Source organism: Lepisma saccharinum, chromosome 18 (assembly GCF_977018435.1).
Source record: "Lepisma saccharinum chromosome 18, izLepSacc3.1, whole genome shotgun sequence".
In the NCBI taxonomy this organism is placed as follows: domain Eukaryota; kingdom Metazoa; phylum Arthropoda; class Insecta; order Zygentoma; family Lepismatidae; genus Lepisma; species Lepisma saccharinum.
In genome coordinates, this window is record NC_139246.1 from 16,351,173 (window position 1) to 16,376,221 (window position 25,049).

General features: G+C 43.3%; 1 protein-coding gene across 1 annotated transcript in view; it reads right to left on the bottom strand.

Annotated features, from left to right (window-relative positions):
* Positions 1 to 22,382, bottom strand: part of LOC146001877 (transient receptor potential cation channel subfamily A member 1-like) — a 37,819-nt gene extending 15,437 nt beyond the window's left edge. The window contains exon 1 of the mRNA XM_083139586.1: positions 22,305 to 22,382. The gene's annotated coding sequence lies outside the window, so the exon portion shown is untranslated. The remainder of the gene's footprint in view (positions 1 to 22,304) is intronic.
* Between the last annotated feature and the right edge of the window lie 2,667 nt (positions 22,383 to 25,049).

A 25,049-nucleotide genomic window follows, 5' to 3' on the forward strand; every position in this document is an offset into this window, starting at 1 on the left:
ATATACTAACAAAGTATATAATTATGAGTATTGTTAACATTTTTACTAAAAAGAGTTTCAAAATAACGAGGTGATATGACAATTATACCAGTATGTTGTTTAGTGAATTCTGAATAATTTGAGGGAGGTCGTAAACACGACTTTCAGGCAATATTGATATGTACGATATTTAGTTATTCTCGAAATCTATTCCTCTAGTCAAAGAAGAAGGGGAAAATAATTCTAAAGTCTTTGAGTTTATTTAACACTGGCTTGCAGTAAAGTACGCAAGGAAAGCTTATGAAAAGTCTGTATTGCGAAAGCAAGAACGGCTATGATCAAAGGCATTATTGCTAAAGCACGGCGTTCTATGTGTTTATTTATTATTGCAAAATTAAATTTAAAAAGTAAAATATTGTAGCAAGAACAAAAAAGTAAAACTATTTGCCTGTGATTTGTGTTAGCATTTATGTAAATAATTAAATAAAACTGTTAAATATTGTAAATATTCGCAATTTTTATGGGTACGTCAACACTAAGGTTCTTTGCACCCGTCAAATGTCCTTTCTTTACAAGTCTGTTGCGGACATTAAAACACACCCATGCCCTCGCCGACCACCCAACACGCTCGGCTACCGAGGCCGGCATAAAACTGTTATGTTGGCCTCTTAATGTAAATACATAGCCTACTTTTAAATAAAAATGTTAATTGTTATCTAAAAACAAATGAGCAGATACACGTTTTTCATGTTACATTTCATTTGCATGAGGAATATAATAGCTGCTTAAAAACTGCTATAGGAAGACGTAATTTTTATTTTTAAAAAAGGGAGGGAGTGAGTCATTCATTCATTTATTTCAGTGATCAGAGCCCCTCCCAATAATTTTGACGAGTCGGCGCCCCTGGGGAGGGGGGAATACAGAATAAAATATTTGATAATTGTCATTTTTAACCTTTGTTTAAAAAGTTGTTCGAAGACAAAAATAGTAATCGGGGTTCATTTTAAGGGAGGAGTTCAGCTACCAATTGGTTTTCCCCTGAGTTCATCAATGCTTTCATTTGAAAATTTTGATTCATCTCAAAATTTCAGGAGAGGTTGTAGCCGCAGGGTGCAAAATCATTAAAAACTGGTGGGAGGGAGAAAGTTCTTAATCCACAAACCCCCCTCCCCACAAACATATGTGTGAATTATACGATAGACATATTTGTAATGTTATTAAAAGTAAAAATTAATTACTCAATTAAAATATTATTATGATTATAATTACATAAAGGAAATTAATTTGTTACTTTTGTACATGTCAGATATTGTAAAGCAGCTAACTAATTCCTTTACTGACTGGTTAAAGATGTTAATAAATTATGAAATAGTTGAAGTGGTCTTATTGTGTGTAAGTTCTTGTTTAGTTTGTGCTTTATGTTAACATAAATCAATTATATTTCATAGTTATTATTTTCTTGCATTCTTGTTTTACTTTTATTGTGCGTATTGATGTAGATTTGTTAAGGATCTCTTGAGAGAGAAAGCATTCAATACTCACAACCACATTAATTTGTGTGTGTTTTCGATATTATTCTTCGTAAAGTATATTTGAAATTAAAAGTAATTGCTTATATTTTGTTTGTTATAACAAAAACTCTCCCCCCCGGAAATTTTTGGTGGGGGGATTTTTAAGGTCAAGATTGTTGGTGGGGGGGGAATTCCCCTCGTCCCCTCCAGGATTTCGCTCCCTGTGTAGCCGTCGTCAGCTCCTCCTCTGCGTACGCTAGTGCCAGTATGAAAGTAAATACTGACATTCAAGGCAAAACGTTTCGATGGCGTGGATTTGTTCTCGACAAAATGTTTGTAAGATCAAAGCTCTACTGCAGTGTTCTGTAGTACGGTTTCAGTAGTGAAACTTGATGAAACCTCGCCTTGGAAAGCTACCAAATGCTCTTGAGGGAATATGTACAGTCACCGGCAATAAAAATGGGACCTATACATCCTGAAATACCCGCTTCCCTACAATGCATTGTGTGTGTTTCCTAACTCTACTGCAATAATCTAACTTGAATAGCAACTTTTCAATAGGAAGTTAGGCTGTCGCAACGAAGTTAGGAAACACACAGGGAAGTGGGTATTTCAGGATCTGTGTGTCTCATTTTCATTGCCGATGACTGCACATCCAGTTTCACCGGCAAGCTGTGCGATTCCAGCGCTAAGCGAGCCACGTTCAAGCAGCACAAAAACAAAATGAAGGTAGGCTACTGTAATACAGCATGCGAGAGTCCTCTTTTCTCCTGCAGTTGTAGTTAGTGTCAAACATTCTGAATATTTTCCTTTCTTAATTTTAATTTTGTGTCTACACCCAAATAAAATGTTCCAGCTACGCCTATGATTAAATCGTATTGCTCACTATAGGGTACACCCGCACCTCACCATTTCCACCAGAAAGAAATTTCCGTTGTCTGCTTCTTATTAAATCAGTTGGTGCAACGCCCCCTACAGTACAATCCACGGAAGGAGCAGGAGTGTCTTGAGGTCCGGATATTTCCTAAGAATGTTTTCCTTTTGTCACGATCTCGAATGTGATATCTCTCCGGCCTCTGTGGCGAAATTTTTAGCATAGCGTGCTAGGACGTCAGGGGTCCCAGGTTCGAATCCCGGCGTTGATATAGGTGTTCTTTGTGATTGTCCCATCATCCTTCGCGAACAAAAATGCAAAGTAACAAAACATATGAATCGAATGTGCTCTCGTATCCTTACCTTCCTCATCCACAACACGCCTTTATCTGCATTGTGGAGTTTGGCTTGTAATAATATTAGTGACGGCTCGTGATTTCATAACACAGTCTTCTGTATGCAGAAATAAATAAATTCTTCGGTTTGTCCTTCAAACAGCCACAGAATGGGTCCAAACCAAGTGTCTCGCAAATTATAATAATATTAAATATTAATAATAATATGAAATGTTGTTTATAAATAATACGTTAATACAATTAAAAGGTATATTCATATTTCATAATACTAATTATTAAAATAGATAAATTAGTTTAGTTATTTTTATTATATTATCACTGAATAGGTATAAGGATAAAGATATATGAGCATGACTGCTTTTAAAAGAGGTGGACTTATTGTTGACAAGAATTAATTACTGCTGCATAACGTAATAAATATATTAAAAAATCATGCAGCAATTTAAGCGAAGATATTATTGTTATTTATATCATTATGTAGGTATTAAATAAATGCATAGGCTATCTACCTACAATAAACTTATTCTTTAACCAGGGGCTGCGCCAAGTGGGTGCTTTCCAACCCCTTAATTTTCTTCCCCTCCCCCTTCTCAGCACCCCTTTTGAAAACCTGCTTTCAGTCGAAATTACTGTTATAGGTATTTTCACTTCTTACGGCGGGCGCTCTAGAAGCTGGCAAGGGAAGTGAGGAGCGGACAATTCGCCGACGACAACAGTAGTGGCGCCGAGAGCTACTATGTTGCGGAAATAAGTACTACGTGAACCTTGTTCTACAGGCTGTTGCATTTGTAATCACGCTGGATTGGTCGTTTCCCCAGTAGTATAAGTGGCCCGGTTCTACGCCCGAAAATGAGGCTCGGTGAGGCTCGCAGTGTTGCCAACCCCTTATTCGAAAAAATCACCAAGGTTTTTATCTCGGTCTAACCTAATTTAAAGCAAAAAGCTGGCAATACTGCGAATCTCACCGAGCCTCATTTTCTTGCAGTGTTGCCAGCTCGAGCGAGGCGTAGCCTTTTATGGTGTATGTTAACGGTTTGCTCTCGTAAGGCATGAGCCTTATTTTCTCGCAGTGTTGCTAGCTCACCCCAAGAATATTTCACCATGTGATATTTTACAGGCGAAGCTAACCTACAAATGGGAGTTGGCAACACTGGCAACATCAATTGCGGTTTAGTGTTGCTAACTCACCTCAAGAATATTTTACCATGTGATATTTTACAGGCGAAGCTAACTTACAGAGTAGTAGGATCAAGCCGGTTGACCAACCGAAAATGGCGCTCGGTGGCGCTCGCAGTGTTACCAACTCCTCACTTGAAAAAATCACCAAGGTTTTTGTTTTTGGGTCTAACCTAACCTCAAGCAAGGAGCTGGCAACACTGCTTGAGGCTTTTCTCGCAGTGTGGCCAACTCACCCCAAGAAAATTTCACCATGTGATATTTTACAAGCGAAGCTAACCTACAAATGGGAGTTGCCAACACTGATTAGTGGAGGTGCACGGGTTGAGTGCCATCAATTGGCGATCAGTGTTGCCAACTCACCCCAAGAATATTTCACCACATATTATTTTACAGGCGAAGCTAACCTACAAATGGGAATTGGCAACTCTGGCAACATCAATTGCGATTCAATATTGCCAACTCACCTCAAAAATATTTCACCATGTGATATTTTACAGGCGAAGCTAACCTACAAATAGAAGTTGACAACACTGGTAACATCAATTGCGATTCAATGTTGCCAACTCACCTGAAGAATATTTCACCATGTGATATTTTGCAGGCGAAGCTAACCTACAAATAGAAGTTGACAACACTGGTAACATCAATTGCGGTTCAATGTTGCCAACTTACCTGAAGAATATTTCATCATGTGATATTTTACAGGCGAAGCTAACCTACACTGACTAATAGAAGTGGCCGGGGTTGCGTCCGAATCAGCAGCAGATGTCACCTAGAGCGCTGTTCCATCCGGGACTCAGCCAATCTCTGTTGTCTGAATTTGCGGTAGACGTGGAGTCGGAGGGAGGCGCGACAGATGCACGCTTGAACTCGCTGTGACGCTGCGCTTGGCAGCCATATTCTAACTTTCATTTTTGTACAGACAATATTTACTGATTAGAGGATGTAAAACTCAGTTATATTTTAATATTTTATCGATAATGAATGCAGAAAACGTAAATGATGAAATAGCGTGTTATATTTTTTAATGTGAGTAGTTAGGTGGAAATCATTGTCATGTTTGTTTGCGCCCCAGAGCGCGGTGGGTGAAGTTCGGGCTGACACCTGGCGGGAAAAGTGACAGGCGTACTACAAGGGGACATGCAGATTCGGACGACTTGGACGCGACTTCGAGTGCACGCGAGAGCAACGGGGGAGAACGGGATGGAGCGCTTGCCAATCCGGACACGGCTTTTGTAAACCTCTCTCGGGAACGATGTGCCACACACGCGCGCGCGCGCCTATCGGTAGATTACGTTTCGCGTATTTATTCGTTGTGCTGGCACAGCGTGATGAGTAAATAATGCATTTTCTCATTTTTGAAGTACGAATGCACTTTATCGTAATCTTCCAAGTCCCGGGGACACTAATGTTTGTATATCGTGACTTTTGTAAACCTCTCTCGGGAACGATGTGCCACACACACACACACGTGCACGCGCTGGCGCCTCTTATTATTTGTGCAAGAAAAAAGATGTTAAACATGTTAAAATTGCTCTGTGACCCTCTCGTTCTTCACGTCGTGGACGAAGGACTTCTCGGCGACCAGGATCACACTGCATACGGTGTCCTCGGGCAACGGACTGTTGAACTCGCAGACGATCTTGATGTTGGTTCGATCGTTGACCACCACCTGCTTCCTCTTCGTGGTATTGATGACGAACATCGGCCTGCGGGTTTTGAATTCACTGGGGGTGTAGTACATGTCCATGCTTCCCTCGGTCACGCGTTTGAAAGCCGTGTAAGCTTCGTAAAGTTTGAGATAATCGTCTTTGGTCATGTCGAGGTTGTAATTCTCGCGCGGGAACACTTCGTTGCGTCCATTTTTGAGATAAATGTTTTTGATCTTGCAGTCGTCGAATTTGCTGGAATCTTTTTCCTGGTTGTTATCGCGCCCGGTTTGAAAGAACACTACGACGAAATCTGGCATGTCGAACTGTATGTTGTTGAACTGCGTCGTCACGTCGAATTCCATGTGACTTCCCGATGCCATCTTCTGCACGCACTGGTAACCGTGAAAATGAATCGGCACCTGCGGACTCTTCAAGATCTCCGCTTTGTACTTGAGGGCGTAGTTTGTTTCGTATTCCACGATCGGCATTCTCAACTCCATGCTCCGGATGACGCACTTGGCCGCTTCGGGTAATGTGTTGGCTATCGGCGTGCCGTCAGCGTTCAAGTTGGTGTATCGCATCAGTGCGTTGTTGTCGTTGGCTGCTCTTCGAAACGTGACGCGCAATCCCCCCTTCCACATGATCTCTTTGTAGTCGGAGAAGAATCCCGGTAGCAGACGCATGGGAAAGAGTACTGTGTGATTTTTTGTTGATATTTTCGTCCCTGCTTCGAATCCTCCCGCCTGGTAGTATGCCGCGTCTGTTTTGGATAATTTCAATGTTCCCACTGCCGTCGACGTGATGCCTGGATAATCGATTCTGTCGATGACGGTGTTGTGTTTCCTCACCTCCACCTGCGAGAACAGGTGAGGCACGAAGTTGTCCACGAGTATCAAATTTGCATTGGGCGGAAACGCGTCTTCGCTTTCCTTCTTCACCACGTCGAATTGAAGGTAGAGGTCCGCTCTGTGAGGATGAACGAACCCATCCCCTACGTCCACGTCGTATTCGATCTCCCTGTTCGCTTCGTTGAGATTGGCGAACGTGCGACGGTTGGGAGGGAAAGATTGCAATTCGTAACTTTCGATTTGCTCCATTTTTACTATGTATGGTTATTTATTATACGATGATCTCCACGATGGCCGTCGTAGTGGCACCTGCGAAATCCACCACCTCTCCTTTCTCGTTCGTCACCACCAACTCTATGTCGTCTATGCGGTTGCGGCATACTGGAAAATAGATCGGCGAAGAGGGTGTGTAGATGATCGGTTCCATGAATTCGGAACTAGGTTTGAATGTGGCTATGATTCCTGTCTGCTTGTGACTTCCCAGTAATCCGTCCGAAGATTTAGTGATCATGCCTTCCGCCACGTTGCAGTGAACGTTTAGAGTTTCTATGGCTAGAAATTTAGGAATGTTGGTTGCCGTGTGTTTGATGCCAGCTTCGAGTTTGGTGTTGTTCTCGAAACCTAAAAGTTCTCCCATGGTGCCCAGGTTTATGGTTTCCGTTGCCGATAGGATTTCCACTCTGTGCGTGACCGAATTTTGAGAAAAGTACGTGCCTTTGGGTAATTGAGCTTGCAAAGTGGAAAGATTGTATTGGCCTGGCGTGACGATGATGTGTTCGTTTCCGACGCTAATTTTGTTGTTGTGCTGCGTGACGTTAGGTATGAGGTACATGCTGTAGAATGCACGCAGAGCTACGGATTTAGGATAGACGATGTCGTCGTGCAGCGTGAGTTTCAAGATCGAAGATTCGCTCGTGAGATGGAACACGCCCATCGTGTTTAAGATTCCACAATACTTTCTGAAAATGTTCCACCGACGGGTTATTCATTTTAGACATGTATGCGAGAACGGAAAGACATAGGTGGCCACAGTTAACATCGGTGAAACCCTGGATGCGTTTGTCATTGTAGTAGAGGTTGGCAACACTGAGATACTTCACCAACCTGGCAGGTGGTGTGCCACCAAACGAATCGAAAACAAATGCTTTGTCATCGTCAATTTTGAGGTAGCATATCCAATGTGTACCAGGATTTTTGTAACTGTCCAGGTTGACCACGCCATACTCTTTTTTCTTCACAGCAGAGGGTAGAGAATCGGACATGAAAACACCCCTGAAGTTTTTTATTCCCAACGGTTCGATCAGAGATTCAATATCGAAGTTGGACAGGGCTTCTTCTTTTTTTTATATTTCTTCAAAGCATCGAGGTTGCTTTTTCGCTTTTTGGTCACACCTTTCCCCTTCTTCTCCATAGCCAGGTTGTGACGTTTCTGTTCTTCCAATTCTGCCTTGTTTTTCTTCGAGTCGATGACGGTTTTCGCGATGGCGGCGCTACCGCCGGCCAAACTTCCAACGGCCCCCAATGCTGCCAGGATGGCTGGGATGCTGAATATGAAACCTCCGATTTTTTGCTGTTTTCGCGAACGCTGCAAGCGTCTCAATTGAGGTGTGCTGAGAAGTAATTTCATTCCGTGTCCTTTCGTCAAGCAAGAACGTTTCTTCTCGCGTTGTTTCTTGGTGAGTAACCCATCGAGGGCACCTAGATTTTTCAGATTGGAGTATGGTATCTGGTACACGACACCCTTGGGCTTCATGATGATGCTCTATATGCTATCTTCACGGTATGTTATTTATATATATGTTCTGAGATTTTTTTTGTTTTGTGTAATTTTTTTTTGGTATGTTATTTATATATAAATGTTCTGAAATTTTTTTTGTTCCGTGTAATTTTTTTTCAAGAATATACTCCGCGCAGAGCCGTTACACAAATTCTATTACGTGCTTTGTTTTCTTACCAAGAAGTTCCTTTGTACCCTTGTACACGATTTGAGTTTTGTTCTCGATTAAAATAGCTAGCTTCTCGTCGGATAACATGTTAGCGTATCGATCTGGTAAAAATAGACTGTATTGTGCGTTGAGCAACAGACGCGCCTTGGGGCCATACTGGGTAGAAACAATTGAACCGGAAGTTATCGTGTAAGGTTTGTCCACTTCTAATTCCTGAATTTTTACATATTCGACTGATGAATTTAGCATTTGTTTTAATGCTTGGGCGTCTAGTGATTGTTTACTCATTTTATAAATGGCAAACACAATTGGAGTTTATTTTTTTTTACGTAGTGTTATTTATATACCGAAGAAATTTTTTTCACGGTAGAGAAATTCTTTTATTTCTACACACCCCATCCAAGTTTTTGTTTCGTGTTCATGGCGATGGTGGTGCCCAGTGCTGCAACTCTTTCTCCCAGCGAAGCGTCTCTGCTAACGAATCTTTCGAAAGCTGCGTGCTCTAACTTTCTGTCTGCTTCGTGACGTGCATCCAGATCGGAGCGAGTGGTGTTGTAAGCGATGTCGTGATCTTTGCATGCGGCGTCCAACAGATTCACACCCTTGTCTCCTCTCTCCAATCTTTTCTCGAGTTTGGTACCTGGTCCGCAGTACTGGTAGCCAGGTAAATGCATCTCGAAAGGTAACTTGTTGATGATGTCGTTCACGAGACCCTTTCCTTCGGCCACGTTCCAGAATCTCGGAGGCAGCGTGTTGATGATTTTAATGAGGTACCCTATGCCCTTGTCGTCGTTCACGATGAAGTTGGAAAGTTTTGTGCTGATCATGTCCACGATGCCAACCTTCTCGTTGTAGAAATTACGATTGCCTGCATTCTCCTCTCCTGCAATAACCAACAACCTGTCTATGAGCTTGCGCACGTCGTCCACCCACACAAACTCTTTGGGCAGGGTGTTGTAGAGTTTGACGCCGCTGCCTGTTTTCACCTGGTTCCATATCGGCTTGATGAGATTCCTGTATTTTTCGCCGCTGCTCGATTTCACCCTATTCTGCGTAGCGTCGTTGTTCTGGTACAAGGCGTCCGTCATGATCAGAATTTCCTTGTAACTCTGGTAATCTTCGTCGGTGTAATCTTTCGGCTGCTTTTTGGCAACAAGTTCCCACAGTCCCACCGTACCCGGATACCTGTTCCAGCTATTCTTATCGCCTAAATTGACTTTAATGTCGTTGCCTTCAAAAGTCACCTTCGATTTCCCAATCTTCCAAACCACACCGCCGCCTTCATTGGTTTCCATGGTGGGATACAATCCGAACACTTCATCCTTGTCGAATTTCGCCGTGCTCAGGTAGTCTCGTGCCAAAGGTCCCAACTCGATCTTATCCAAAGACGACGACGTGCTGCTTATGGCTCGACGTCCTGGCGGTACGTCCTTCAGTTCGAACGGCGTTGAAGGAATGCTCGAAATAGGCGTGGGTACGGTGTAACTTTTAGCTGCAAGTGGTACGAGTTCGTTGATCAAATTTTTATTTTGTTCTGTGACGCCTTTAATTTCTTTACCTAGATCGCTGATGGCATCGATCACAGGTTGATCTTGACGTTTCTTCTCTTCGTAGAATCCGCGATTCTCGGATTTCCAACCTTTGAAGCGTTTTGCGAGGTAGTTTCGCAACTTGAGATTTTCGTCTTCGATTTTTCGTTTCACCATAACGTTATTTATACACGTTGTTGCTCACAACGTTGCAACGTTTAGAAAGTTGTTGATTTTGTTTCTGTATTTTCCATCGTTGGGTTTCCTCGTCATGTCGATCGTCGCGAATCCGAAATCGTCACTGTTCCAACAGTGGGAGCAGCAGCGTTCCGAAAATTGATTGTAGTTCATGTCTCCGCCTACGTAGTCATCGTACGCGTGCTTCAGGTTGGTGTGATCTTGACGAAACAAACATATGAAATTAGCGTTGTCACGTACTAACTGTTTTGGAATTTTGGAAAACGTTTGAGCTAGGAAGAAGCAATCTATTCCTTTGTGACGACCTTGCGTGAAAAAATTGCGAATTTCATTTTGATTTTCCAGAATAACATCGTCGAACACAACAACTGAATTTTCACGACAATCGTCGAGTGGTTTTATTTCCGAAGCGAACGTTGCAATGTCCAGACCATCGTACAGTTTTATCAGTTGCTGGTATTTCGCTTGTTCGAGACTTTTCGAAAATACGTAGAGGTGCCTGTTCTTCCAATCTAACCAATTCGGTGCGAGGAGAAAATTGTCCACGAGCAGTGTTGTTTTCCCACACCCTGAAGGGCCTACGATTAGACAACGGATGCTGTCGGGAAGCAACTCGCCGTTCTTTTTTCTCGTTTGACTTTCCGAATCCGGTAGACGTTTCACGACATTCCATGTACTTACAAGATCACTTCGTTCGCGTCGATCCAACTTTTTTCCGGAAGTCCCAGCCATTTGACAAACAGTTTGTCGCCTTTCCTACGCAATACTTTCTCGATGAGGTACGTGTCGGGATGTTTTGTTTTAGAGAGTTCCTCTTCGTAAAATCTTCCTTTCAAAATCTCGCCGCTACTATCTTTTATTATATACGTGTGTCGGTTTCCGGGTAAAACTCGAACCACCGTAAAAAGTTCCGTGCTCCAATTTTTTGTGAATCCCTTCTCGAAGGTGCGTTTGAATTTGCTGATCCTCACCTGGTCTCCAATTTTGAATTTTGATTTCTTGGTAGTCGTGGGAGTGTACTTTGGACAGTAAACTGTAGAAATTAAACGCTGCTCGTCGGATTTCGTAACGTCAGCTGGCTTCATGCCTATGGTTCTGTGTACCGCATCATTATAGGTGTCGACGAGTTCCGGCAGTATGTCGACCCATTTGTAATTTCCTCGAAGCGTGAATCGTTTCCACATGTGTGTTTTCAAGGTTCGATTAAATCTTTCCACGATGCTGGCTTTGATGTGACTGAAGGTTGAATAATGTCGAATGTCATGTTTTTGAATAAACTTTTGGAATACGGCATTGTAAAATTCTTTACCGTTGTCTGTTTGCAAAAACCGAGGCCGTCTGTCGCTTTCGCGAAAAATTGTCTTGAATGCTTCCGTGACGCATGTCCCCGTTTTGGCTTTCAAAGGTAGAGCCCATGCGAATTTCGAAAACGTGTCTATGACGGTGAGGAGGTACTTGTTGCCCTTGTTCAATTTATGCACATTTTTTAGATTGCCGCTACTCATCTCCACGAGGTCACTTTGCCAGAGGTCGTCGATTCCCTTGGTCACCACCGCCAAACGTTCGTAGTTGCGACGTGCAGGTTTATGCAATTCTTCGACGATGGCTTGCCTAGACATTTTTTAGAGATTACGTTTGAAGAGAAGCACCAGCGTGATGGGATTCAAAGAGGGTGGCACTTCACTCGTGTTTTGAACGATCAGCTTATCGCCGGCACTCACGTCAAAAACGGTGAGATCTTCGTCTTCGTGTATTTCATATATGTTGCGCGTTTCGTTCCAACGTGCCAGAGGAATGTTTCCTGCTTTCTGGACACCACGATTCGATATCAAGGTCATGGTGGGAACGCTAGCTTTTCTGCCGTGAGACCAGTACGAAAATTCGTTTATCTGAATCGTGCCATCGAGAAGAAACTTGTAGTACGGATGATAAGGATGCAACATGTACAGTTTGTTACCTTCAACGAACGTGGAGATTCTCTGTTGATTGGGTACGCTGTTGATTTCGATGGCTTGCAGAGAATGCAGTTTAGCGAATTTAGTATCGACGCTAACGAGGTTGCTGTGAAGCTGTCCCAGTGTATTTTGTACGGGCAACAAATGTTCGACGATGGTATCCGTTACTGTAGAAAATGACGGTTTGATTTTCACTTCCACGTTCAACTGCTTGAAGTTTTCGTTGAGTTCTTGTAATTTGGCACCGAAAGAGGCCAGCGTCGATTCCTGCGTGGATTCCAGCACTCCAACTTGATCTCTGATGTTGACGACGATATTCTGAAGGTTCTCGACTTGATTCAATTTCGAGCTCTTCTCGGTAAGATCGTTCACGATGCTTCGCATCTCGGTAAACTGTGTGTGAAGGTCGGCGACGCTCTGCGAAGTGGGCAGCGTCGACACCAGCGAAGTAAGTTCGTCTCGAATCTGTTCCACGTTCGCCGTTTCCGTTTCCAGTCGTTTCAGCATACGTGATATGCTCCTTTTCAAAGCGTGTAATTCTTTGGAGGTGGGGAGATTGGCCACCCTACTCTCGAGATCGCTCAATGAATTTTTGATGTCGCTCGAATCGGATAGTGCCGTCACCGCCGTTTTCAATTTTTCCAAATCTTCGCTCGAAGGTACGCTCGTCCGTAACGATTCCAAGTCACCCTGTATGTTGTCCAGTACGTGATGAAAATGAGCAAGGTTCGTTTCGACGTTCAAATTTTCTAAATATTCGATCTTCTGCTGAACCGTGCTCAACGTGTCTTGTATGCTCGTCAACGCACTTGCTTCAGCGTGAATATTTTTAATTTCTTCGTTGATCAACTCCAGAGATGCCTGAAGCGTAGCGATGGTGGTTTGAATGTGTTCGAAATCTTGATAAGCCTCCAATTGAATTTTTATGTTCGCGACGCTTTTGCTGATGACTTGCAGTTCGTCTGACGATGGTAGGTTGGTCATGGTATCTTCCAAAGTCTGTAACTTGGATTTAATTTCTTCCAACGTGCTGGCGAATTCTTCTTGTAATTTGGAAACAACAACGTGCAAGCGTTCTACATCAATATCTTTCACGACGGTTTGAAGTTCAGAGAAATTCTTTTCGATTGCAGAAGTTCGTTCTTCGATTTCGAGTTTCAATTTTTCCAAATCTTCATTTTTCGATTGAAATTGCTGCAATTTGGCCAAATCATTTTGAAGTTTATCCACGCTCAACTGTATATTTTGAACGTTGTCGTAAGAAGGTACGTCGACATAATTTTTTATGAGCGTTTTCAGTTCGGAATCGATTTTCAGAATAGGGTCGAGACATTGCGTTTGGAGCGTAGCGATCTCCGACTCTAAACTTTTGTTTAAGGTCTCCTGCAAAGCGATCAAATCGCTCCTCAACTTTTTAATTCGGACGTCCAACATGAGAATCTCTTCTGCGTGGTCTACACGCTTAGTGTTGCCGAAAATATCGTTAGGCATTTTGGTTAACGGTTATTTATAATAGGATAGACGATTCGTAATTCTACGAAGAGAGGAATAAGTTTGTCGTAATCTCCTAGGAGTTCGACGTACAGGTAATCTCCTGCGGAAACATCGTACGTAATGTTAGAAAGCATCTTGTCGTGCTTGATTCGAAAAATGTTCTTGCCGGTAGATATTTTGATTTCGCCTACGTTTTCCGGATTCACGGTGATTTGAAGTTTTCCATCGATCGGAATTTTGTAAAAATGTAAATTGTTGTTGAAGACGTAAAACATCTTGCCCACATCGTCATCCAATTTCGTCCAAATGCTGTTAAGGTGAACAATCAGTAGACCGTTGAGTTTAGTTAACATGGAAGGTAGAAATTCATAATCTGTCGTCGCGCGATGTACAGTCTCCATGTTGGTTTGTTTTCGGAAACCAAAAAGATTCATATTATGCTGGTTATTTAAAATACGGTCAAAGTTTTTTTGTAATAACAGTCAGTGTTGTTTTTTTTTGTTTTCTTTTTTTTTGTTTTGTTTTATGAATCTTCTGTTGAAGATGGGCATATGTTGCAGGTTTTGCTTTCTGCTAAGCGATAGTGCCCCCACGGCAGTGTGTGGATTCCACATTGGAGAACGCACCTCTTGTCGTCGTTGGGATCCAGGGCAATCTTCCTCACTTTGTTGGTGGTCAACACATGGTCGACGCTCTGGATGCGCTGTTCTGCTCTTAGAACCGACGACCTGGTCTTGAGGCAATCCACGAAGTCCTCGAATGTGAGATGCTCCCGAACCACCTGTCTGCCGACACCCTTGGCCTTCTTGGTAACGCCACCCTCGGCTTTGATGGTATAGGCCTTGGCGCGAAGACCTGCAAACTCGAGAATCACATCTCCGTCCTTCTCGTCTTTGAGTTTGCCGGGCACTTTTTTGTTGCGGGCTAGGATGTCGTACTGGTTCGGCTGGGGATAGCCCGAGGTGTCGAAGAGGTCTTCAAGAGCTGGAACTGAGGCTATATCCCCGTATGCGTCGGCTGTGCGAACGTGGTACACCAAGCTGTCTGTGTCTGTGTAGAGAAGCGAGATGTTGTGGCCGTAGTGTGGACGTAATATGTCGTAGTACGTCTCGAACATGTGGAGCTTGCTCAGATCCAGAACAGTGGCTCCAACGTAGATGGGCTTGGTGAGTTTCACCACACCTTGCCTCATGTGAATCAGAGCCAGCTGCTCGTTGTAGATTGTTCGAGACTTGAACAATGGACTTGCAACAAGCTGACGACATCGCTCTTTCCTCGTCACCAATTTTATGTCCACGCGATTCCGTACATTCTCCATGGTCTTGCCAAACACCGCATTATTCATGAGCTTGAAGAAATCCTTATCAAGCTCGGACGTGGCTGCGGTGCGGTGTTCGGTGTTGACTTCGATATATGGACGCAACCACGGAGAATGCTCGAACTTGAGGATACGGTGAACTACGTGGACTGTGACCCCTTGCTGCATCAACCACCGGAGATTCTGGTAGTGAAGGACGTAATTCTTTTTGGGTTCGAAATCCATGACGAGCTTCTTCTGGTTGCAATCGGGTGGACACTTGAACTCGGGTGCAGGGGGAAGATCGCAGAACGAATCCTGCAGCTTCTCGGAGAACTCAAGGTCCACCTCGGCGAAGAACCCATGTTTCGAATCGTCGAAACCTTTAATGTTGAAGTTGGAAGGGTCAGCCCACTCGAACCCTCTAAAGGGGAGTGGCTGCATCATGGAGTGCCCATACAAGTTATTCACGTCCGTGTGCATGATGTAGCTGGACGGTTGGGTGGAGTCGTAGCCAGTAGCCATGTGATGGTTGTTGGCGTGCGAGTGTCGCTGCGACACCTGGACCATTCCACCCCGCACGGCACGTTCCACAAACAGCATCATGTCCACGTCCGAAAGAAGCTCCAGCTCAATTTTCGTCACCAGAAACATGGCTGACCATGCCAGTCCGGGGAGACTATAGAAGTAGGCGGGATCCAGGTGGTAGATGGTCTTCGCAGTTGCACGAAACGCCTGGATCACGTCGGCGAGGAGCGTCACATCAAGTCTGAGGTAGGCGTCGTGGTAGTCTCCGAGATTTTGGCAATCCAGCTCACACCACATGGACTGAGCATGGTTATAGTCATCCTCAGAGATGCCCGAGCCTTGCAGTTTGCTATAGAAGTTTGCTCGAGGAGGAAGCGACGTCTCCGCAAACTTGGTAGGGTCTGTGATGTATTCGTAGGGGTAGACCCCCTTACGCCTGAAGAGACCGGCGTCCAAGTTCGGAAAATTCGCAGAGGTGATAAGCATTTTCTCGTCGCTAAGCTTCCCCGCAAGAGCATCGAGGCTGGCTGGGAGAAACCTCAGGGAGTCGAGGAAGCGAAGTTCGACGGTAGAGTCGGATTCTGGGATTGGCACTCGTTTGCTCACACTGATGTAACGCTCCTCGTTCTGCGCCAGGACGTTGATTCGCTCGTTGTCGTACCCAAGATGCTTGATCAGGTGGTGAAAATCGTACCCCGAGCCGTTGTGAAAAAACACAGGGATGAAGCGCGGGTCCCGGGCCAAGCGGTTGCAATCGTTGCACCAAGAACCAACGTACCTACCGTTAAAGTGATCGTGGTGTCGGACTTTACAGTTGTTGGCGGTGTACTCCTTGACGCAGACAGGGCAAGCAATGGCCTCGTCGTGTCTACGTTGATCGTCGGGGGTCAGTGGGAGCATAGACTTGGGGGTCAACAGCACCTTCCCTATCTCGATAGCCTCGACAACCATCCTCTCGAGGAAGTGTTTGGCAGCGTCGGGACCACGGTACACGTAGGGCTCGGGGGCGATGTGTTGGTCTCGTCGCACGACAACGTATGCGAAACTGGATGCCTCGTGGAGTTGGTAAGGGGTGGTGGAAGAAACTTCAGGATCGGGATCGCAAGTGGACAGGGGTTTGAGGAAGGCCTCGAAATCCGTGATGATGATGGCGGGGTGCTCTACCATGGCACCGTGCATGTGGAAACGTTCCACGGTGCCAGGTTCGGGCAAGTCTGCCAGCCCAGGTTCGTTGGCATTGCAGTAGAGCTTGTGGTTAGCAAGCTTCTCGGCAGCGATGTTGCGGCCTCTGATGCGCTGGTAATCCTGCCATTCTCGATTACGAAATTTAGACAAGCACCTGGGACAAACTTCTATGTGGTGTTCGTCTTTGCTCAGCTGGCTCGAAACAAGTCTAGAGAGAGAACGGATGAGGGTGTAGTGATGGTGAGTTTCATTCTTGATGAGCAGAAGGTGAATTTCCTGCGCACCGTCGTCGTCTACGTCGCTCACCCGAATGGGGTACACCACATTTTCGTCGATGAGGCCATAAACGTTGATGGCCAACCGAGGGTTGTGTGTACGGGCCTCAAACTTGCGAATGTCCGAAAGCGCCACCGGATAGTCAATCCCAGCAATGGCATCTTCCAGCTCAGGCTCGTAGGGTAGGTAGTGGTTAACTCGGTATGGATGGTTTTTCCAGTCGACAGGGTGCAATGCTGCAAGCACAGACCAGAGAAAGCACTTGGCGTCACTGTTTTGAATGTTCAGGACGGCCTTTTTATCCTCAATCGCTTCTGGTAAGCGGACGTAGCTGGAGGCGGAGAGAGGCACAAACTTGGAAAGTTTGACGCGCAGCTCGTGAGGCTCACCACACAGCGAACCCCCCGAGCCCTTAGCTTCATGTTCTTCTTGCTTTGCCAGCAGCTCCTCGACAAACTTGTTGTAGATGTCCTCGAGGTTGTCGACATCCGCCAAATGCAGCGTCTTCGCCTTGGTGTTGTGGCAGAAGCTGTAAATTTCATCAGACGGCTTCTTGTACCAGCAACAAAGCGATGCGTAGAATTTAGTGGAGGAGTGCGTAGCCAGTGCATTACTAAAAATAGAAACTATTTCTGCTTGCTTCTCCTCTAAAAAGCTACGCACGTCGCATGAGCCATCCGACAATTGAATGTAATCTCCTAATATTCCCCCAAAAGCAGACCGGTCTGCTTTTATCGCAGGCTTGACGCGTTTAGCAGGTGGTGCATTGATGGAGGCTGCTTCTGCCTTCCTCTTGGTTGAGCTGGTCGACGGTTGAGCCCCAGATGTATTTTTGCTTAGACAAGTAAGCTTATGCTTCTTGACATACGCAATTGTAATGTATTTATTGCATCCGGAACACAATTCGGTGGCAGCCAAATGCTTGCTTGGCACGCAGGTGCGACAATGTCTTGCAAAATTTTTGCTTGATATGGCTGTTTTGCACACAGGGCAACTTTTCATGGAGCGCATTTTTTTTTTGGGTATGTTTATTTATATGTGATCGGTTGGTGGTGGAGCGTTGTCTTCTTCAAATATGTGCTTTAATCAACCCTATAAAAAAAATTGAAAAAATATATAAGAAAAATATGATTGTAGATAGAAAAAAAATAAATATTGTATGCATGTGTAATTCTATTTAGCTTATTTTTGCTAGACACAAATCTTCTTCAGATTTTATTGCCCACTAATATATTTTTTCTACCAATTTAATAGAAGTGTGAAACTATGAAAATGTTCTGAGACAATCTTCTCTAGAATATTCTTCCCCAAAGCTAATGTTAACAACCTGTTGTAATCTAAGCATCGTGTGTATTGCATCCGGCGAAGCCACGCTAACGCCCAAGCAGCTCGCTATTATGTACCTGCACGCTCCGGATATGCTGATGATCTTCCATCCCAGCTCGCTGTTGTGTGCCTGCATGCTCCGGTTATCTCGCTTGCTTTGAAACAAAATATAAATAAAACAAATTGTATACACCCAAGCGACCCGCTATTTATGTATTTTGCACGCTCCAGATGTTGCGGGGTAGGTGTATTGACGAGGCTCACCGTTGTGTAATTTTCGTCGTCCCAAGGCTTACGTATTGTTGATAGCACACGCAGAGAGGAGAGGGAGCAAAATTGTAGTTTTTCTAGATGTGTTTGCGCCATAATACAGAAATAATAAGAGGCGCCAGCGCGTGCACGTGTGTGTGTGTGTGGCACATCGTTCCCGAGAGAGGTTTACAAAAGTCACGATATACAAACATTAGTGTCCCCGGGACTTGGAAGATTACGATAAAGTGCATTCGTACTTCAAAAATGAGAAAATGCATTATTTACTCATCACGCTGTGCCAGCACAACGAATAAATACGCGAAACGTAATCTACCGATAGGCGCGCGCGCGCGTGTGTGGCACATCGTTCCCGAGAGAGGTTTACAAAAGCCGTGTCCGGATTGGCAAGCGCTCCATCCCGTTCTCCCCCGTTGCTCTCGCGTGCACTCGAAGTCGCGTCCAAGTCGTCCGAATCTGCATGTCCCCTTGTAGTACGCCTGTCACTTTTCCCGCCAGGTGTCAGCCCGAACTTCACCCACCGCGCTCTGGGGCGCAAACAAACATGACAATGATTTCCACCTAACTACTCACATTAAAAAATATAACACGCTATTTCATCATTTACGTTTTCTGCATTCATTATCGATAAAATATTAAAATATAACTGAGTTTTACATCCTCTAATCAGTAAATGTTGTCTGTACAAAGTGAAAGTTAGAATATGGCTGCCAAGCGCAGCGTCACAGCGAGTTCAAGCGTGCATCTGTCGCGCCTCCCTCCGACTCCACGTCTACCGCAAATTCAGACAACAGAGATTGGCTGAGTCCCGGATGGAACAGCGCTCTAGGTGACATCTGCTGCTGATTCGGACGCAACCCCGGCCACTTCTATTAGTCAGTGTAGGTTAGCTTCGCCTGTAAAATATCACATGATGAAATATTCTTCAGGTAAGTTGGCAACATTGAACCGCAATTGATGTTACCAGTGTTGTCAACTTCTATTTGTAGGTTAGCTTCGCCTGCAAAATATCACATGGTGAAATATTCTTCAGGTGAGTTGGCAACATTGAATCGCAATTGATGTTACCAGTGTTGTCAACTTCTATTTGTAGGTTAGCTTCGCCTGTAAAATATCACATGGTGAAATATTTTTGAGGTGAGTTGGCAATATTGAATCGCAATTGATGTTGCCAGAGTTGCCAATTCCCATTTGTAGGTTAGCTTCGCCTGTAAAATAATATGTGGTGAAATATTCTTGGGGTGAGTTGGCAACACTGATCGCCAATTGATGGCACTCAACCCGTGCACCTCCACTAATCAGTGTTGGCAACTCCCATTTGTAGGTTAGCTTCGCTTGTAAAATATCACATGGTGAAATTTTCTTGGGGTGAGTTGGCCACACTGCGAGAAAAGCCTCAAGCAGTGTTGCCAGCTCCTTGCTTGAGGTTAGGTTAGACCCAAAAACAAAAACCTTGGTGATTTTTTCAAGTGAGGAGTTGGTAACACTGCGAGCGCCACCGAGCGCCATTTTCGGTTGGTCAACCGGCTTGATCCTACTACTCTGTAAGTTAGCTTCGCCTGTAAAATATCACATGGTAAAATATTCTTGAGGTGAGTTAGCAACACTAAACCGCAATTGATGTTGCCAGTGTTGCCAACTCCCATTTGTAGGTTAGCTTCGCCTGTAAAATATCACATGGTGAAATATTCTTGGGGTGAGCTAGCAACACTGCGAGAAAATAAGGCTCATGCCTTACGAGAGCAAACCGTTAACATACACCATAAAAGGCTACGCCTCGCTCGAGCTGGCAACACTGCAAGAAAATGAGGCTCGGTGAGATTCGCAGTATTGCCAGCTTTTTGCTTTAAATTAGGTTAGACCGAGATAAAAACCTTGGTGATTTTTTCGAATAAGGGGTTGGCAACACTGCGAGCCTCACCGAGCCTCATTTTCGGGCGTAGAACCGGGCCACTTATACTACTTTCCCCGCTCCACACTTCCCTTGTCAGCTTCTAGAGCGCCCGCCGTAAGATCTGAAAAGACCTATAACTCCTCAGAGAGAAAAATGTTTGAAATAACCAAAAATAGGTTTCTGGCAACCAAACATTTGTTTAAACAGAGGTAATTATTCACCAGTATTATCGTTTGTAATCGCCTGTATTTTGTTTACAGTTACCAAAAGAGCTTAACGAAACGTGCATTGTTAATTCAAACAAATCAGTATGAGAAAAACGCGAAGTGCAACCGAAGTACGTGCTATAGTTATCACGCAATTTGAAACTTTTACATTTGCCAAAGAGGACACCCATTGGTATTTACATTGGGGATAGGTGGACAACGGCGCTTAGATTTATCATAACCACGCACTAAAACACCTATGATTGATCCATTGAGTGTGTAGAGAGACTAATCGGGACTTAACCCGCAGTTTAATGTGGTATCCGACCAGTATGTGCCTCCACCGAGTATCGAACCCAGGACGCCTTGCTGACATGGTGACCAGATTCCCACTACGTCATTGGTGAGGCCCTAAAACACCCTTTTTTCGGTTTTTCATATCATATCATGGCTTCTTCACTTAGACATAAGAAAGCAGCTGAGTTATTAGCATCCAGACTGCAACAAAGAAAATATATTGCACTGATAAGCAAAAGTGTCATACTTCCGAAAGTGAGAGCAAATTTTTGAGGACTTCTTTTCAGAAGACAAGCATTCTGTTTGCTGCCATGATATCCCAGGTCTTCTCACCCAATTAGATCTTACGTCGTATAGTCCAAAGAATGGTGATTATTTCTCGACAGCTCTAAGCTCAGTATCATGTGTGTTCTCTTGCACAACTGAAATGCTTATGGATCAGTTCCAGTTGTTCACTCTGTTCATTTGCAAGAAGAACATAATAACAATAAAAGAGCATGCCAAAAGACGACGGAACAAGAATATGATGGCAGACTGCAGTTGCCAACGAGATTGTCCTGAGCAAGTTCACAAAGCAAGAGCTACAGGCACTAATTCTTGCCTAAATAGAACCTATTTGAACTTTGCATGCCATCCATATCCAATTTCTTATATCGCCTTCCGTCTACATGTAGACATATGTGTTATTTTCTATTAACAAAGCCTTAAATTCATACTCACATTTTACTATATTGAACATATGTTAAATACTCCAAAAAGTGCTTCTATTTTGCCTATTTTCAAACTGTAATGCGTATTATAATGCACTTACAAGTGCTTGTGAATAAATTAAGTAAATCTTCGCCAAGATGGCATCCAACTTTAAAATGTTGAATTGAATTTTGAGAAATGGATATCAAGGTGAAAAATTAAAATGTTGAATTGCAAAAAAAAAAAATAGAGCTTACAGAGAAATCAGCGCACCCAAATTAGTTTAAAATAAGTGTTGGTATCAATGCAGGAAAAATTTTGTTCCCCAGTGTTATCTATTTGACAACAATATCCTAGCCAGAGCAGTTGTTTTTATATAAATTTTGGCGATCTTAACTACACACAATCTAGGAAATGAATACCTGCTGTTATATCTCGAATGTTTACTATCTTTTTGCCTATTCATGTATTAATAATAAAATATTAATTAATTTATATATTTAATTAATGTTATAATTTTAATTTGATTTAATATAATTACGTGTATAATCAATGTTGTTATTATTATTTCTGAGACATTTGGTTCAGACCCCCCTCCCCTCCGAAATATATTTCTAGATACGTGCCTGGTACGTATGTAAACACTACCATTTCATACACGTAACAAATTAAATAAAAGTAGCTACTCAAAATCCATGGTAATGTAGCAAAATGTCGTTTTTCCATTTACCGTTGAACCGTTACTTAAGTCACTGGTACAAGAAATCCAAGCAAATGGTACACAGACGCTAAGAACATAAGAGCTTGAATCTTACCTGACAAAAAGATAGAAGCCTTTTCGATGATAGTACAGCGACAACTCTTGCACTAACGGAAGAGGTCGCTGTTATCGCATTATATACCGCGCCATTTTTCGTCCAAGTTGATAGCTACTGCCAAATCATTCACAGTCAAGGACAAGACGTCCAGCAAAAACATCACACCTCTCGTAGTCACAGAATTCTACGGAAATCTGATCGCAACGGCGAAGGATCTTGCAATGGCCACCTGCAACATTGGAAACATTGCAAATCTTCACTTACGATGATACTTCGTTCCGATAAGCTTGTTGGGAGGAAGTGGGGAAGTTCTAAGGAAATCCTGCGCAAATTTCCGTTGACATGTTGCAATCGTTCACTCTGATTTATTAAAAGACTGTACACTTTGAGGAAAGCTACCACGATTAATAAAATTGTTTAGAACTAATGAATATAGACGCAACGTTCAAGGCCAAGAGTTCTTGATCCAAAATGTTCATTCTGGAGGAACGGTTGTAAAGGGAAAATTTCAACCTAAATAAAGTTAAGTTAGGAGTAGTGAAGTAGGGAAACCAGTTAATGGATGTTTGTGCCCTCGGGCGTTTAGTATTTAGAACTAATTTACATATATTTAGAACTAATTTACAAATGTTTCATAATTATTCATAAATTAATATTCATATATTCATAAAACTCATAAATTATGCATTAAAAATAATTGATTTAGTTCTAAATATATGTAAATTAGTTCTAAATACTAAACGCCCGAGAGCACAAACATCCCTTAACTGGTTTCTCTACTACTGTTAGGCCATGATGAAAATTTTAGGGAGGAATGTGTGCGTGTGTGTGTGTGTCACTGGTCTTCAGGATAGCTAGAAATTTTATGTTTCATAAGTTAACTTTCAATATCTGTGAATTACCATTATTTTTATTATAGATGGAATGGCGTGATGTGCTAATTGTATTTGTACTTTCCTTATTGTTGTCGTTTTTTCTACATATTTGGGCTAATAGTGTCTATAGGATGAATTGTGATGAAGGAACACGCATATCAATCAAGATCAGTAATTAAAACCGGAACTTGTGGTGTGAGCTCACGAGGCCACCAAGAACTCGAACTTAGGACTCCTGGCCACGTTCCTCGTCGCCTTGTAATCAAGACCCGGCTTCAATACCCTGTGGATGCACAGTACAGTGGTTCGAATCTCACTTTAAACTGCAGGTCTAATACCGATAAGCATATCTGTGCATGAAGTGGACAAAAATTAAACACCATTTAAACAAAAACTCTAAAAACCGAAGCCCTGGCTACATTGTTCTCTAACCACGTAGTCACGGTGGCTTGTCCAATATTACTGCACGCTGCTACATATCAAAAAATTTCATTTTTTTAAAAAAAAAATGTGATTGTTTTTACATTATGCACAGGAAAGGAAAATCGTTTATAAAATGTGATTGATTGATTTGCTTTATTTAACTTAGCTTTTGTTGCACTTCTGGCTTACTCCACAGCTTCCCGAGACAGAGTATAGGGCCTAAGTGTTCTTTATACTTTGCATTACCATTCGCTTGTTTTTAATGATCGTTCATTTAAGATTTATTGCTAACTTCGTTGGGGAGTGTTTTTTTTAGACATTATACACGAGGGTGATAGCAATTTGCTCTCACATTAATTCATGTGTTATCGTTAGCTCATTTACGCTATCGGGATTTGGCTGGTAAGATGGTCTACACGGAAACCTTATGAGATGCAGATGATTGGATCGAATTGCCTCTTTACGTTGCCTGGTTTGAATCCCAGGGGCGTAACTAGACTGGTGCATCCGGGGCCACCGAGGTAAATGGTAGAAATAAGCCGAACCCAACTCTTAAAACGCCTAAACACGATAGGCAGGAAGATGTGAAGCTGTGAATCCTATTAAAGATAGGATTCATGATGTTTGGGAAGCTTTGCCTTGCATAATATTAACAAGCAGAAAGCCAAATGAAAGAAGTCAGGCTATTGGCATTAAGGGGGAAAATATAAATATTTCAGTTTCATTTTGTTATAGGATGTTCAATGTAAAGTGGAGCAGTCATTACAAGCAGAATCTCTTGGTATTATGGCCGCATACTATATCTTAGGGAAGGCTCTCTTAGAAATGACTGAGTTGTTGTTGGTTGATTTAGTGTTTTAAGTCCACTGTATGCGCAGCAAGGCTAATTGGGACTGGACCTACAGTTTAAAATGGGATCCGATCCACCGGGTATGTAACCCGGGACCACTTGATTACAAGGCGACAACGCTACCACTGCACCCTCGGGGAATCTCAGAAATGACCGAGCTTCGGGGATAATTTGAATCACTCGTCCATGGAAATGTGCCAAGTGGGGAGAGAGGCATTTCAAGTGAAATATCTGACAAAAGAATCAAAGAGATGAAGATGCATTTTGACAAATTCTTTCAGCCCCTGGTGTGATTAGCACAGCGCGCTACGACGCCAGGGGTCCCCCGGTTCGAATCCCGGCCTGGGCATGGATGTTTGTGAGTGTCAATTCATCAATTTCATCATGCATCACTCATCCCCATCTTCGCAAATCAGCCAAAAGTGGCACAACAAGCGAAGTAAAATAAAGGAAATCAATCAATGACAACTGGAGAAGTCGAAACGACTGGATTGTTGGGCAACCTGACACCAAATGCATGGAAAGCGGATCCAGAAGTTATAGTTGGGAGGGGCGAATTTCGGTCGCGTGCCACACCTCACCGAGAATCAATTC